Source organism: Vicugna pacos, chromosome 11 (assembly GCF_048564905.1).
Source record: "Vicugna pacos chromosome 11, VicPac4, whole genome shotgun sequence".
In the NCBI taxonomy this organism is placed as follows: domain Eukaryota; kingdom Metazoa; phylum Chordata; class Mammalia; order Artiodactyla; family Camelidae; genus Vicugna; species Vicugna pacos.
This window is the reverse complement of record NC_132997.1, coordinates 101,199,276-101,212,462: the sequence shown is the minus strand read 5'-3', so window position 1 is coordinate 101,212,462 and position 13,187 is coordinate 101,199,276. Positions and strand designations below refer to the sequence as shown.

Below are 13,187 nucleotides of genomic sequence, written 5' to 3'. Positions count from 1 at the left end.
GGCGGCCGCTTCCCAGCGCGTCCAGCTGCAGTGTCTTGTTCTCAAAAGCGTCCTCCACGCAGCGGAAGACTCCGCCGAGCTTGGGCCGGGCCCGGGGGCTGCCTGCGCCCCGCGTCCGCAGGCAAGCGGGCAGAACCTCCGTGGGCTGCCGTGCTGCCATGGCGGGAGCAAGCGAGGCGCGGCCGGTCCTGCAGCCTCCTGTGGCGCGGTCTGCGGGGTGCGCGTGGCCAGGCGGACCTGGGCCTCGCACTCCCTCCCCTACCCGGCTGCATCCCCCGCCCGCACCCCCCACCCCCGGGCCCGCCGGGCGTCCGCGCGGAGCCGGCGCTGTCCACGCAGCGAGTGCTGAACGCGCGGGGTCTGGGCGGAGGCAGCGCTCCCCGTCCCAGCGCCGAGGCTTGCCCTCTGGGCGGATGGGGGTTCCGACCTCCTGTTCAACTTGAAGAAGTGCCGGCAGGGAGCAAGCGCTGAAGGAACCAGTCTATCTGAACTCAAGCCACATTTCCAGGCCCGTGGGCAATTCTACATCAGGCAAGGAAGTTCTGAGTCTGAAACGTTTGAGAGTTGAAAGAGAGGGGCGCGGGGTAGGGGGTAGGCGGAATGCGAGCTGCTCCTGACCACGCTCAAAAACAAGTTCAAGGTTTGGCCCTCGAGACACGGTAGGATCCTCAGCCCGCCCAGAGTCACAGGGCGATGCCATCGCTCTATCCAGCTCTGAAGAGATTAGATTTTAAGGAAAACCAGCCTTTGCGTTGTTAGTACAGCCTGAATTTCAAAGCATAAGTGGGGACAATGGGAGTCAATGGGGGTCCTGGCTGGGCACAAGAACTAAGTCAGCAACCTTCTCCTCCCCTGGTCCCAGTCCTACCTCGTTTCCACTTCCCTGAAGAGATCCATCAAACAGCCTTTACTCACCTGTGTGGGGTCACTGCAAGTGAAATCTGTTGCCAAGTGTTATTCATTCGCAGAAGTTCTCTCACTGTCCTCAGCCAGCAGACGTTTCTCTCTTGATTCTCACCTGCTACACAGCTACGGGCACGGGCCTCCCTGGCGGCTGACCTCAGCCAGGTGCTGCCAGTGCCTCTGACTGCAGAGCCTGCTCCCCAGGTGACCTTCCCTGACTCACCAGCCTGATGAGGCTGTATGTGCGGCACCTGGCTCCCCCTCCCCAGCGTGCAGAAGGCCCAGGTTCCCTTTCTGGTGTGAAAGAAGAAACTGTCATTCAGCGAGTGGACACAGAACACAGAAGTGGCTAACACAGCCCGTAAGTCCAAACTTTAATACTTTGTGAGGGGGAGAATCTTTTTTAATATTCTAAGATTTAAAACAACTTTTTATTAAAAACTGCACAATAATTTACAAATGAGTAAAAATTCTCTGGTATATATCATAGGAACCACAATACAAAAATATGTGTAAAAGTTTGTGACTGGTCACCATACAAACCTGTTTCAGGCCTCTGAATACTGTTAAGTGTGGTTACTAAGAAGCTGCCTCAGAACACAAAGCCGTGAGAAAACAAGTCCTTGTACGTTTTGCATCAATTTACAATAAAGCTTTCCAAAAATATACAGTAAGCAAATATATAATTTGATACACCTACTTACAGCTTGATTTTCCTGAGCCTAAACATAAATCCATCACCGTGTTAAGACACACAAGCCATCTGAAGGTTTCAGTGACGCAGCGATGGTCAGTGTAGACTAATGTCACAACGCCTCCACTCCCAGCGCACCCTCCCTCCGGCTGCCGGCGTTGGTGTTCACGAGCCGTGTAAGGCACTCGGGTGTCCTGAAGGCTACAGGTTCCTCGAGGGCAGAGCACTTGAAGGAAGAGCCACAGTCCTGCAGCAACTGGAGCTCTAAGCCATGGAAACGAGGTGCACACACATCCGTGTCAGCAAGGAAGCTGCAGTTTACAGGGATTTCTAGCTTAGACAAATGAAAGCATTGGTGGTGGTGTGGGTGTGGTGCACACAGTGAGACGGTGGTAACGGTGATGCTGTGCACATGTCCACGTCTGGTTCTGCCTTTCCACCTTTCAGGGTCCCTCTCCTTGCTCCATTAGGGAGTGATGCATTCACACACACTTCCCCTGTTTGAAGAGCCAGAGTAAGAGGCGCCCAAATGCTTGCGGGAAACTCGATCCAGCCCACTGGTTTTGAATAAAAGGTACACTCGAGGGTTTAGAAAATGCACGTTATTCCAGAACAGCTGAATTCTTCAGACGCTCACTGGACCAGCAGGAATCAGTGACCGATGCTCTTATTTGCCTGTGTTTCTTCTTTCTTTGTAAAAGCCGAGTCCTGAAATGCTGGATTTTATAATCAGGTGAAAACAAGGGGCCCGTGAAATGTGGGCAAGAGCAGTAATGTCCAACGGGAAGGAGTGGCGTTGCAGCCAGTGTGCGCTCGGGGGAGCGCAGTGCCCAGTGCAGAGCGGTGCGTGGACTGCTGCTTAAAACACTCACGGAGCCATTGCCCCTTCCAGCGCACATCCTCTACACATACAAACAGCAGCTTCATAAGCATCTGGTACATATTTACATGCTTCTCTTTCCCGGAGAATTTGCCTTTTTTGAAGAATTGCAAAGCTGTGGTAAAGAGTGCCTAGGGTGTGTGGGGAGGCGCATGAAGTACTCCAGACGTACGTACAACATGCACAACCATGATGACCCAAGTAAACGTGAGGGATGTGAATCTGGGCTTCAAATGCACATTTTTTTGATCCAAATCGGCCAGCCTGCCCAGCTGCTGCTCCTGTGCGGGTGCACACGGGGCCTGGGAGCTCCAGCAGAGGAGGGCAGGCCCCCAGGAGTGCTTGGAGCTACACAGTGTTTCTGGATGCCTGCATCACTCAGTCCATCAGACTCCGACCTGGGAGTTCACCCGCGGCTCTGTGGCAGCTTTTATTAATGCAAGACTGTTGTTTGCCGTTCGTTCTGAGCACAAGTGTGTCAAGAGGATGCAGTCATTAGAACAAGACAAAAGTGTGCAGGAAGGAGTAAACAAGATTTCGAACTTGAGCTCCAAACCCTGACATCAAGCTCAGCTGGAGAAGTGGGGAACTGGCCCCGATCTTGTCCAAGTGCGTAAGTAGCTGTGGCTTTCATGACAACAGAAAGCATGCGTCCTTGTTGGACAAGTGTTGACTAACAGTGCACTGCCCAGCAGAAAACCCGTACCCACCAGAGAAAAGCGTATCTGCCTAATCCTATAAGCTTTCTCCCAACTCACCCTCAGGAGTGAAGCCTGGTCTGGCCGCCACTGTCATCTGCACCAGAGCAGAACATTTCTTCCGACACGAATATAAAATGAACCTAACGCGTCCAGACACCACAGTCCTGCCTCCCTCTGGCCACTGGGTCATGCAGCCTGCGTTTCTTTTAGACAGTGTTGTCTGCTGCATTCTCACCTGGTTGCACGTCTCACCACCCAGCAGGCCAAGTTCTAAGTGCCTCAAAAGAGCTAAATGCTCTGCGTCATCTTCTGATTGCATACACATGCGTGCAGGCACACACCCAGACTCATGCCTGCACACACACACTCACACGCACGCACACCCCTTGCAAATTCAGCACTGAGAGCACAACCTTAGATCACCAAGGGTGCGAGGTCAACAGAAGAATCACCTCCACCCCTGAGCCAGGCTGCGTTCCAGCGCGGGGAGACGTTCCTGGGCTGTGGACCAGTGCTCGGCGGGGACGGAAATCACGCTCAAGACGGGCTTCATCGATGTGCTGCTTCCTCTCTGAAAAAGAGTGAAGACAGACGCTTCCTGTTAGTGTGAGCAGTCCGAGGCTTGTGAGGACTGCCAGTGGGGAAGGTCTGGAGAAGCACCCAGGGGCAGAGTGTTGACCGGGTGCCGACCCTGCAAGGGGACAGCCGGGTTACAGTGGCTCAAGCCGTGCTCCCTGAGCACATCTGTCCACTTGCTGGGTCATTCACGTGGCAAATATTTATTTGAATGTGTGTCGGGGGCCAGATGCTACCTGAGTGTGTATGGAAGCCCTCACTGGGGATTCCACGGTGAGCAAGCCGGACACATAATCACGCTCAGCTCATCCGGAGCCCGCAGTCTGAGAGGGGAGAGGGTGGTGAGCTGATGGAGACGAGGATGGACATCGTGTGGGAGGAGGGACGCAGGACAGGGAGGGAGCTCACGGCTGGTGGTGGTGCAGCTGGAGGCCCCGACCCGCTCCAAGCCCAGTGGAGTGCGGTCTGGTGAATGACCGCCCTGTGATGGGGTGATGTTTTGATGGGGGTGGACACCAAGAACCACAGACGGGGCTTCACTGAGGCTGGTGAGAAAGTGTAAAGGGAGGAAGAAGTTGATAATGAAAGTCATGAAGTGGGTTCGTTCCGCAGTCCCAGACGGACAGAGGAGGGATGAGAGGCCAAGAGGGCATCTGGCTGGACCACGGCCCAGCTGGCAGCAGGGGTGCTTTTAGGCTGGCGCCCAGCCCAACAGGCACGAAGACGTCAGACGCTCGTGAAACGCTGCAGAGGCAGAACTCGCCTGGGTGACGCCCGACGGTAACACATGCAAATGCGCCCGTGCATATGGATCAGGAAACGGCGTTCTGAGTGGCATCAACACAGAGCCCGAGGAACAGCCCCCGTCGGCTGTGTTTGGGCTGGGAATTCCCACGGGGACCCCACTGTTGGGAAACAGAAGGCAGCCGGCAAGGGAGACTGGCTCCTTCCTGGGGTCGGAAGCTGCAGACAGTGGGCGCCATGGGGAGCCCACAGGGCCTCACGGGGTTTCCAGAAACGCACACGAAACAAGGAAAGCCGGGTCCTCACACAGGGTGGGCTGGACGGAGGTCCAGATGGGCGAGGGCACAATCCCGCAGGCACTGGGCCGGGGTGAAGCCTTGCGCCCAGATCTTTGCTCTCTGCCCCAAACACCACCCCTACGTCCTGGCCCCAGGCTCTCAACGTAATGCCCACAAACACACACGTGATCAGCTTACAGGGCAACAGAGAACGGGCTAGAACAGAACCTTTCCACATACAGGTTATGACTCGGGGACAGTGCGGCCAAACATTTTCAAACCCAACAGAAACAAACGGCAACGATAAACCAGCCTGGGGCCAAGGTCATTTTCCCCTAAACCTCCAATTCGGGGGGCTGTATCAGGAAGCAGATGGTCTTGCTCAGGCCCAGCCCAGCTTCCCGCGCCTCTCAGCTCTCCCAGGGTATTTCCATCACCCCTGCAGATGGTGACGGGGCTGCCGCCAGGCCCCCGACTCTGGGCCGCCTCCCAGGCACTTCTCCCAGCCCCTCGCACAGATGCGGGGATGGCCCACTCAGTCCAGGCTGTCCACGCTCGCACGGGGTCTACCCAGGGCCTCCTCCTCCTGACTTTGACTCTGCGGCCGCCGGTGAGCACGTAATAAAGGCAGCAGCCATGTCTGTGGAGCTGGTCGCGCGTGAGGACGTTCCCTCAGGGCCCCTGAATGCTGCGACGGTTAATTTTGTGGGTCAACTCGACCAGGACACGTTTGCCCAGACTTGTCCTGAGTGTGCCTGTGAGGGTACTTCCAGGTAGGACTAGCATTTGAGTCGACAGTTGAGTAAAGCACATGGCCCTCCCCAGTGCAGGTGGGCCTCGTCCCATTAGCTGAAGGCCAGAACAGAACAAAAAGGCTGAGCAAGAGGGGAAACCTGCTGTCAGACTTGGACAGAAACATGGGCCCTGCTGGGTCTGGGTCTCCAGCCTGCAGACCACAGATTGTGATATTGCTGTTTCCACAAACGTGTAAGCCAGTTTGTTATCATCACTCCCTATCTTTACATGGACAGACATGGAAAGACAGAGGGACAGACAGACAGACACACACCAGCCCGTTGGTTCTGTTTCTCTGCAGAACCCTGCCGCAAATGTATTACCTGATTAACCTCTCCCACATGAAGGAGGCAACCCCCTGTAGAGGAGGGGGCCGAGGTGGGCATAGGTCAATTCACCTGTTGGTGCCACACGGCTAAGAGAAGGCAGCCGGAGGACCAACCTAGACTTGTCTAACTCCACAGCTGTCTTTTCCACCTTGTGGCTGCCAAGTCCCCTGAGCTACCTCTAACACAAGTAACCAACCTGACAGAGGCTGTGGACACTGCTGGGAGGGGGCTCGGAGGGCCTGAAAATCCCAGAGTGGATCAGGGGTCACTTTAAGAAAATTCAGACATTGGATAAAGATGTGGCATACGTATACAACGGAATACTACTCAGCCATGAAAAAGAATAAAATAATGCCATTTGTAACAACATGGATGGACCTGGAGATCATCACACAAAATGAAGCAAGTCAGCCAGAGAATGATAATATCATATGGTATCACTCATGTGAAATAAAAAAAATGATACAAATGAACTTATTTACAAAACAGAAGCAGACTCACAGACATAGAAAACAAACTTATGGTTACCAAAGGGTAAGTTAGGGGAGGGATAAATTAGGAGTCTGGGATTAGCAGATACAAACTACTATATATAAAATACATAAACAACAAGGACCTACTGTACAGCACAAGGAACTATATTCAATATTTTGTAATAACCTATAATAAAAAAGAATCTGAAAAAGTATAGATATATATAAGTTGACACATACATGACACACACGTACAGCTGAAGCACTACGCTGTACCCCTGAAACTAACATAGCAGGCACAGACAGGCCACATAGCCAGGGCCACCAAAGGCCGAGACCTTGCTGACCCGGCCACGGGCTCGCCTCCGGGCTCTCAGCGGGACACGAGGGGACTGGCGCCCCTGAGGCTCCGAAGGGCGCAGGGTGCCAGCACAGGGTGACGAAGGCGCCGCTGCTGGGTGGGGCCATGTCTTCACCCCCACGGCCCCCACGCGTTTCTGTCCTGGGTACCAGGAGGACCAGGCCAGGGAGGGGCCGTGCCTGGAGGTCAGGGCCCAGGGCGGCGGCAGTTCCAGAGGAGAGGGCAGGGCGGGAAACTTCTGTCCTGTGTTACCAGTGTGAGGACCGGCTGCAGCCGGCACGGAGTGGGCTTCCTGCCTCCAGCTGTCTGAGCACCCAGGGCCTCACCACATCCTCCTCAGCCCAGAAGTCAGCACGGTCAGGGCCATGCCATCAGAGTCACGGCCAGAAGGGCATGGAGAGGCCAGCTAAGCCCTGTCCCTCCCAGAAAGGAGGGCGGCTTGTCCTCGTTCACATGCTCTAAGTCCCCTGGCTGGTGTGGGCGCAGAGCCCACTGCCCAGGCTCCAGGACTTCCCCTGGTCACACGTGCCCAACCCCACAGTCCAGACCCGCACACACGCACCCAGATGCACAGCCGCACACGCACGGCCCAGACCCGCACACACGCACCCAGATGCACAGCCGCACACGCACGGCCCAGACCCGCACACAAGCACCCAGATGCACAGCCGCACACGCACGGCCCAGACCCGCACACACGCACCCAGATGCACAGCCGCACACGCACGGCCCAGACCCGCACACACGCACCCAGATGCACAGCCGCACACGCACGGCCCAGACCCGCACACACGCACCCAGATGCACAGCCGCACACGCACGGCCCAGACCCGCACACACGCACCCAGATGCACAGCCGCACACGCACGGCCCAGACCCGCACACCCATGGCCCAGTGCACGGACGTGCGCACGGGCACACACCTGGGCTCACACTTCCTGCCTGCCTTCCATTGGTTGCTTATTTCCTCACTTGGCTGCCAGGAGCTGCTCACACAGCCCTGGAAGCGGGTGTCCAGCATCTCTGCTGACACTGACTTCTCCAACAGTGGCATCTGGTGTCAGTGGCCTCGTGACCATGCCAGTAAAAGGACCCTTTACTGCCTTCATCAAGATGGTGACATTACAGGCAATAGACAGCTGGCCGCAGCTCGGGAGCTCCTGGCTGGACAGGACAGACTAGACAGCAGGGCCTGGGACGGACGGTGAGCCCACTTCTGTCTGAGACTGCGTGCAAGCCTCCTAGAGTCATACTAGACAAAAGGTCTTGCCATAAGGTAAACACAGAGCCCCGAACATAGAGCAAAAGTCGCCCCAAAGCTGCCGAGAACTGGAAGAGCTGATCCCCATCGCCGGAGGCTGAGCGTCGGCCCTCAGCCGACCCCACGCGGAAACCCAGGAGAAACCCCCGCCCCGGCGCACTGACAGACGTCACGAGAACGTTCGTTCGCGAAGCGCCCGTCACAAAAGCAAACGCCCCACGTCCACCAGAGGCGCGGAGCAGCAGGCACGGGCGCGGAGGCGCGGACGCGCAGGTCGCAGGACGGCGCTCGGCACGGCGCCGCCACGTGCGGGGGGTGCGTGCAGAAGGCGCACGGCGCGTCGTCGCTTATGGGGACTTAAAAGCAGGGACAATTAGCCCTTTTAGACACACGAGTCCGCTACACACTCTGCACGGGCCGCCGCCCTGGGGCCAGAGGCAGCGGGCTCCTGGGGGAGGGGCGGCGGTGGGAGGGGCTGAGCGGCTAGCAGCCAGCGTGTCCAGAGATGTTGCAAAAAGCAGATTTACCAAGTGGGCCGCTCCGAGCCCAGTGGCAAGAGGGTGGCCTGAGCCAGTGTCAAGATGAACGCAATTCTGTGCCCCCAGGGAACAAAGATGAAGAAGAATGAGGAGCCATGAGGGGGCAACAGGGGCCGCGGGGCTCCACGCCCGTGTGGCCATCCTGGCTCCCTGGCTTGGGCTTGTCACTTGCCATCAGCCAAGCACCCATCTGACCCCATCATGAGCCCCTCCTCCTCCCACTTGGGGCTGGAGCCCAGGCTGCCGCCGCGGCCCTGACAGGGCCCCTTGTGCGTCAGGGGGAGGCGGGTGCCACCACCTGTCCCTGCTCCTAGGATGGACAGGAGAGCTGTCCCCGAGCCGGGAAGAAGGGCCTCGAGCAGCTGGTTTTCACGCTCGGGTGAACCTTCTACAAGGAACATAATAACGGCTCACCTTTTGTTCTTTTTCTTAAACATAAAACACACAGAAATTACAAAGCAAATCTCCTCGGGTTATGATGGAGAAGGTGACAACCATTTTTACAGGAAGGTCCCTCCTCCACATATGCACAATGCCCCTTAACTCAGACGGACGCTGGGCGGGAGCAGCGCATGCCTGAATCTCACGACTGACCGCACCGCCGTCACTTCTGGCCGCCGGGTCTCGGCGCGGCAGAAGCCATCACAGCCCAGGCTCCTGGGGACCGGGGGTGCTCATCTGCACTCAGCACCTGCTCCACCAGGAGCTGTAAATCTGGATCTGCTGACAGTTAATCTCCCACCTCTTCAGCTTCCAGACCCCGAGCGGGGCAGGCGGGGTCCCTGGAGACCAGCCCCAGCCCCAGGATCCGGTGGGGACCAGGCAGCCGGGAGCCAGCTCAGAGGACACCAGCGAACAGCAGCACCTCCGCCGCCTCCCAGGGTGAGGTGACTCGGAGACAGTGAGGGCACCCCAGCCAGGCTGAGGAGGGGGCACTTGGTCCAGCCAAACAGAAGGCATTTAAATAAAAAAGACAGAGTTCTTTACCGTGGGGGGGGGGGGGCGGGGAGGGGCAACTACGTGTCAAAAAAAAAAAAAATGTGCTTTGACCAAAATGTGAAACGTGCAGCGACTGCAAAATGAACTCCTGATGGGTCGTGGATAAAAACGTGAGACGTGAAGTCACACAATCCCAGGAGACACGGGAGAAAATATTTCTGACTTTGGGTCAGGCAGTTTTCTCAAGTCTCTAACGAATGAGACTTTATCAAAATTTAAGAAATTCTCTTCAAAGGATACTCTTAAGAGAACAGAAAGACAGAGGGGAGGCTACAGCTCAGGGGTAGAGCACGAGCTTAGCACACATGAGGTCCTGGGTTCAATCCTCAGCACCTTCTCTAAAAATAAACAAATAAACCTAATTATCTACCCCCACAACAAAAGCAGCCTTTAAACAAAAAAGATCTTACTGAAAAATAAGAGAGAGAGAGAGAGAAGGAATAAAACGACAAAATAAAGAAAGACGTAGAGACAATACTTTGGGATCATATATCTGACCAAGGCACGTACCTGGAATGTGTAAAGAAGTCTTAGTACTCAATAAGAAGAAAGCAAAAATCTAATTTAAAATGAGGCAAACAACTTGAACAGACACTTCACCAAAGAAGATATGTGGGCTGAAAATCAACACATTAAAAGACGCCCAACATCATGAGGCATGAGCGGAATACAGATTACAACCAGAACAGTATGCCTCTGCGCCCCTATTAGACTGGACGCCCGCCCCAGCCAGAAAAGACCGGTGATGTCGAGTGTGGGTGCAGACGCGGACAACAAGAACGCTCATACTTTGCTGGTGGGAATGCAAAACACACAGCCACCGAGGAAACAGTTTTGTGTCAAACACACTTACCAAGCCTACGTATTCATCTGAAAAATGGAAACCTGTATTGACACAAACACCTGTGCATGAATGTTTACAGCAGTTTGACTCACAGTTGCCCCAAGTGAGAAACCAGCAGACACATGTGGATAAGCGTCGTACATCCACACAACGGAAACAACTGGGCACAAAGGGACGAGCTACAAAACCCCGGGGGCCCTCCATGCGTTCGGCTACAACGTGAACAAAGCCAGACCCCGAAGCTACGTACGGAACGTACGCGCCGTATTTTCCACTTACAAGACTTGGAAACGGCAAAACTCAAAGGAGGGAACAAACCAGGGCTGGGGAGGGTGGGGCTGGGGACAGGGGACTGTGGAGCAAGGCAGAGGGGTTGGGGGCGATGGCACTGCCCTGGACCACGACTGTGGTGGACACGTGTGTCAAAACCCACAGACTGCACACCACAAACAGGAACTTTACTGTGAAAATTTTAAAAAATGCACCCTGTAGGGGAGGCCCGAAAGGAAACCCAGCTGTAATGAACAAACCTGAGTGACTGCAGGTGGACAACGTGACCCAGGTCATCCCCGAGAACTACACTCGGAGACCATCAGGCTGAGGACAAGGGACTGCGCTCCACGGTCCCCTAGCTGGGCAGCTGGCTCCCCAGGGTGTAGGGGCTAGCTCTTCTGAAACTCCTGTGTGTGGACACCAGGACTGAGCAAACAATAACACCATTTACATGGCGAGAGCCACGTCCCCGTGAACGGAGTCACAGACGAGGAAATGGGGAGGCTGGAATGAGTCTCGAATTGTTAGCCTGGAACTGGAGGCATCCTTACGAACTCATGCTTTCATAATAGACACACAGATAACAGACAGATGGACAGATGGATGGATGGGTGGATGGATGATGGATGACAGATGACGGATAAGCACAAAGGTAGACAACAGATAGGTGATATGTAGACAAGTGACAGACAGACAGGTGAGAGGTGGCAGAGGACACGATTAGACACAGAAAGACACCAGGAAGAGTGGTGTGCGTGCATTAGCGCCCAGGGGAACACTTCCAGGCTCTGCCCCTGGGGCTAGAAACCATCCACCCCACAGCAGTGAGCACACCCCGCGCCCAGAGACGCTGGTTCCTGGACACCACTCTCCAGCAGAGGGAACCAGAGAGCCCTGGAGAAGCGGCTGCTCGCAGGCTCGGGGCGGGGAAAACAGGACGCCCGAGCACCCCGCAGGAACGGACGGCAAGGAAGGGCCAGAGGAATAGACGGGGCTCAGAGGACGCGAGCCAACCCCACGGAAAGCTCGATGGCTTAAGCTGGAAAAATCCGGGCAGGAAAATACAGATGGTGTTGGATTATAACCCACAGATTAAATTAGATATCCATGAGTCCACGCTGATACAAATAGCTGGAGAGAGAGAGAAAGAAACGAGAGAAGGGGGCAGGCCTTCTCCAGAGAAAGCCCCTAACAGCACAGGAGGGACGTGAGGCGGGAAGTCACCGCGCGAGCAGGCGTGACCACCGTCGCAGGGAAGACCCACCGACACCTGGCGACGCCGTCGGGCAAATGCTTAAGGAGGTTCAGGGGATCGCGTGGTCTTCAAGTGTCCCTTCCCAGTCCACTGCTTGGCGACAAGCGGCACCTTTCCCTGGAGAACTCGGCAGAACCCTGATCGAGGTCCACATCAGAGGCAGAAAGCCTGTGCACGCCCGGCTGCGCCCACCAGACACACTCAGACGGCGCGCCGCCCCGGGCGCCTCCTGAGACCGCGCGACCTCAGTACCACCGCGCCAGCGCAGCGGCCAAACCACACTGAAGGGCGCCCCACAAAACAGCTGGCCAGCACCTGCCAAGGTGCCAAGCGCCAGGGTGGCGAGGAAAGCTGAGAACACTGTGGCCGACAGAGAGGGACCAGGAGAAGGACTCAACTTCGTGCGGGGCCCCGGAGCAGAAACGCCCGCCTGAGCGGAGCGGGTGGACGAGCGGAGCTATGAAAGTGCGCTGTGACTGTGCGAGACACGACGTCGGGGGAAGCCGGGCGCAAGGTGCGCAGGAGCTTCACACTGTCTCTGCGATTTTAAGTCTGAAACTATTTTAGAACCAAAAGCTCTTTAAAAGCTCATGGGGAGACGGGAGGTGCTTGCTTAGGAAGCTGGTGACTTCCTGTGCCGCACCAGACGTGGAGGGGACCAGCCGCTCCCACCCTCGTCTCTGGGGCAGAGGAAGCCCCACAGCCCAGGTGCGGCTGCCCAGGCTGCGGGGGCCCCTGTGCTCCACGGGGATGCGGCCGGTGGTCCTGGGCTGGGAGGAGGGAGGGTACACAAAAGACCCCAGGTTTAGACGGCAGCTCTTTCCTGACAGCCTCACACCCACCCTGGAGACTGACAAGCCGGGGCGCAGTGGACACGCCCCTGAAAGGGGCAAGAGCGGCCCGTCTCCCATGAGCCGCCCTCTGGCTGCAGCCCGACAGCCCCCAGCACTGCGTCCCCACAAAGCGGCCGCAGTGGCTTTCCGCCTCTCCTCACCTGACTGAGCAAACAAGCGCAAGGCGTCCTGTCGCCCAGTGAGGCCGCAGCTCCCCGGCGGGAGCGGAGGCCGCAGGGCCGCCCTCCCTGAACGTCGGGGCTGTTACTTCTGCCTGGGGTGAGGGCAGCTGGGCGCCAACTGCTTCGCGCAATGCTGTCCCACTTTGGCCAGTGTTCGAGAGCTCTCTCCCCGATGCCTGGAGGCCGCGCCCGGTGGAGGGAAAACGTGCTTCTCTGTGGGGCTCTGTGAGAGCGTCTGACTCGGCACCCAGGCTGTGGTGCTTGGTC

General features: G+C 56.6%; 1 protein-coding gene across 1 annotated transcript in view; it reads right to left on the bottom strand.

The window, feature by feature from the left end:
• Positions 1-1,297: 1,297 nt before the first annotated feature.
• The window catches only part of JAKMIP3 (Janus kinase and microtubule interacting protein 3), an 80,039-nt gene continuing 68,149 nt past the window's right edge, over positions 1,298-13,187 (bottom strand). Inside the window, exon 23 of the mRNA XM_072972137.1 lies at positions 1,298-3,749. The gene's annotated coding sequence lies outside the window, so the exon portion shown is untranslated. The remainder of the gene's footprint in view (positions 3,750-13,187) is intronic.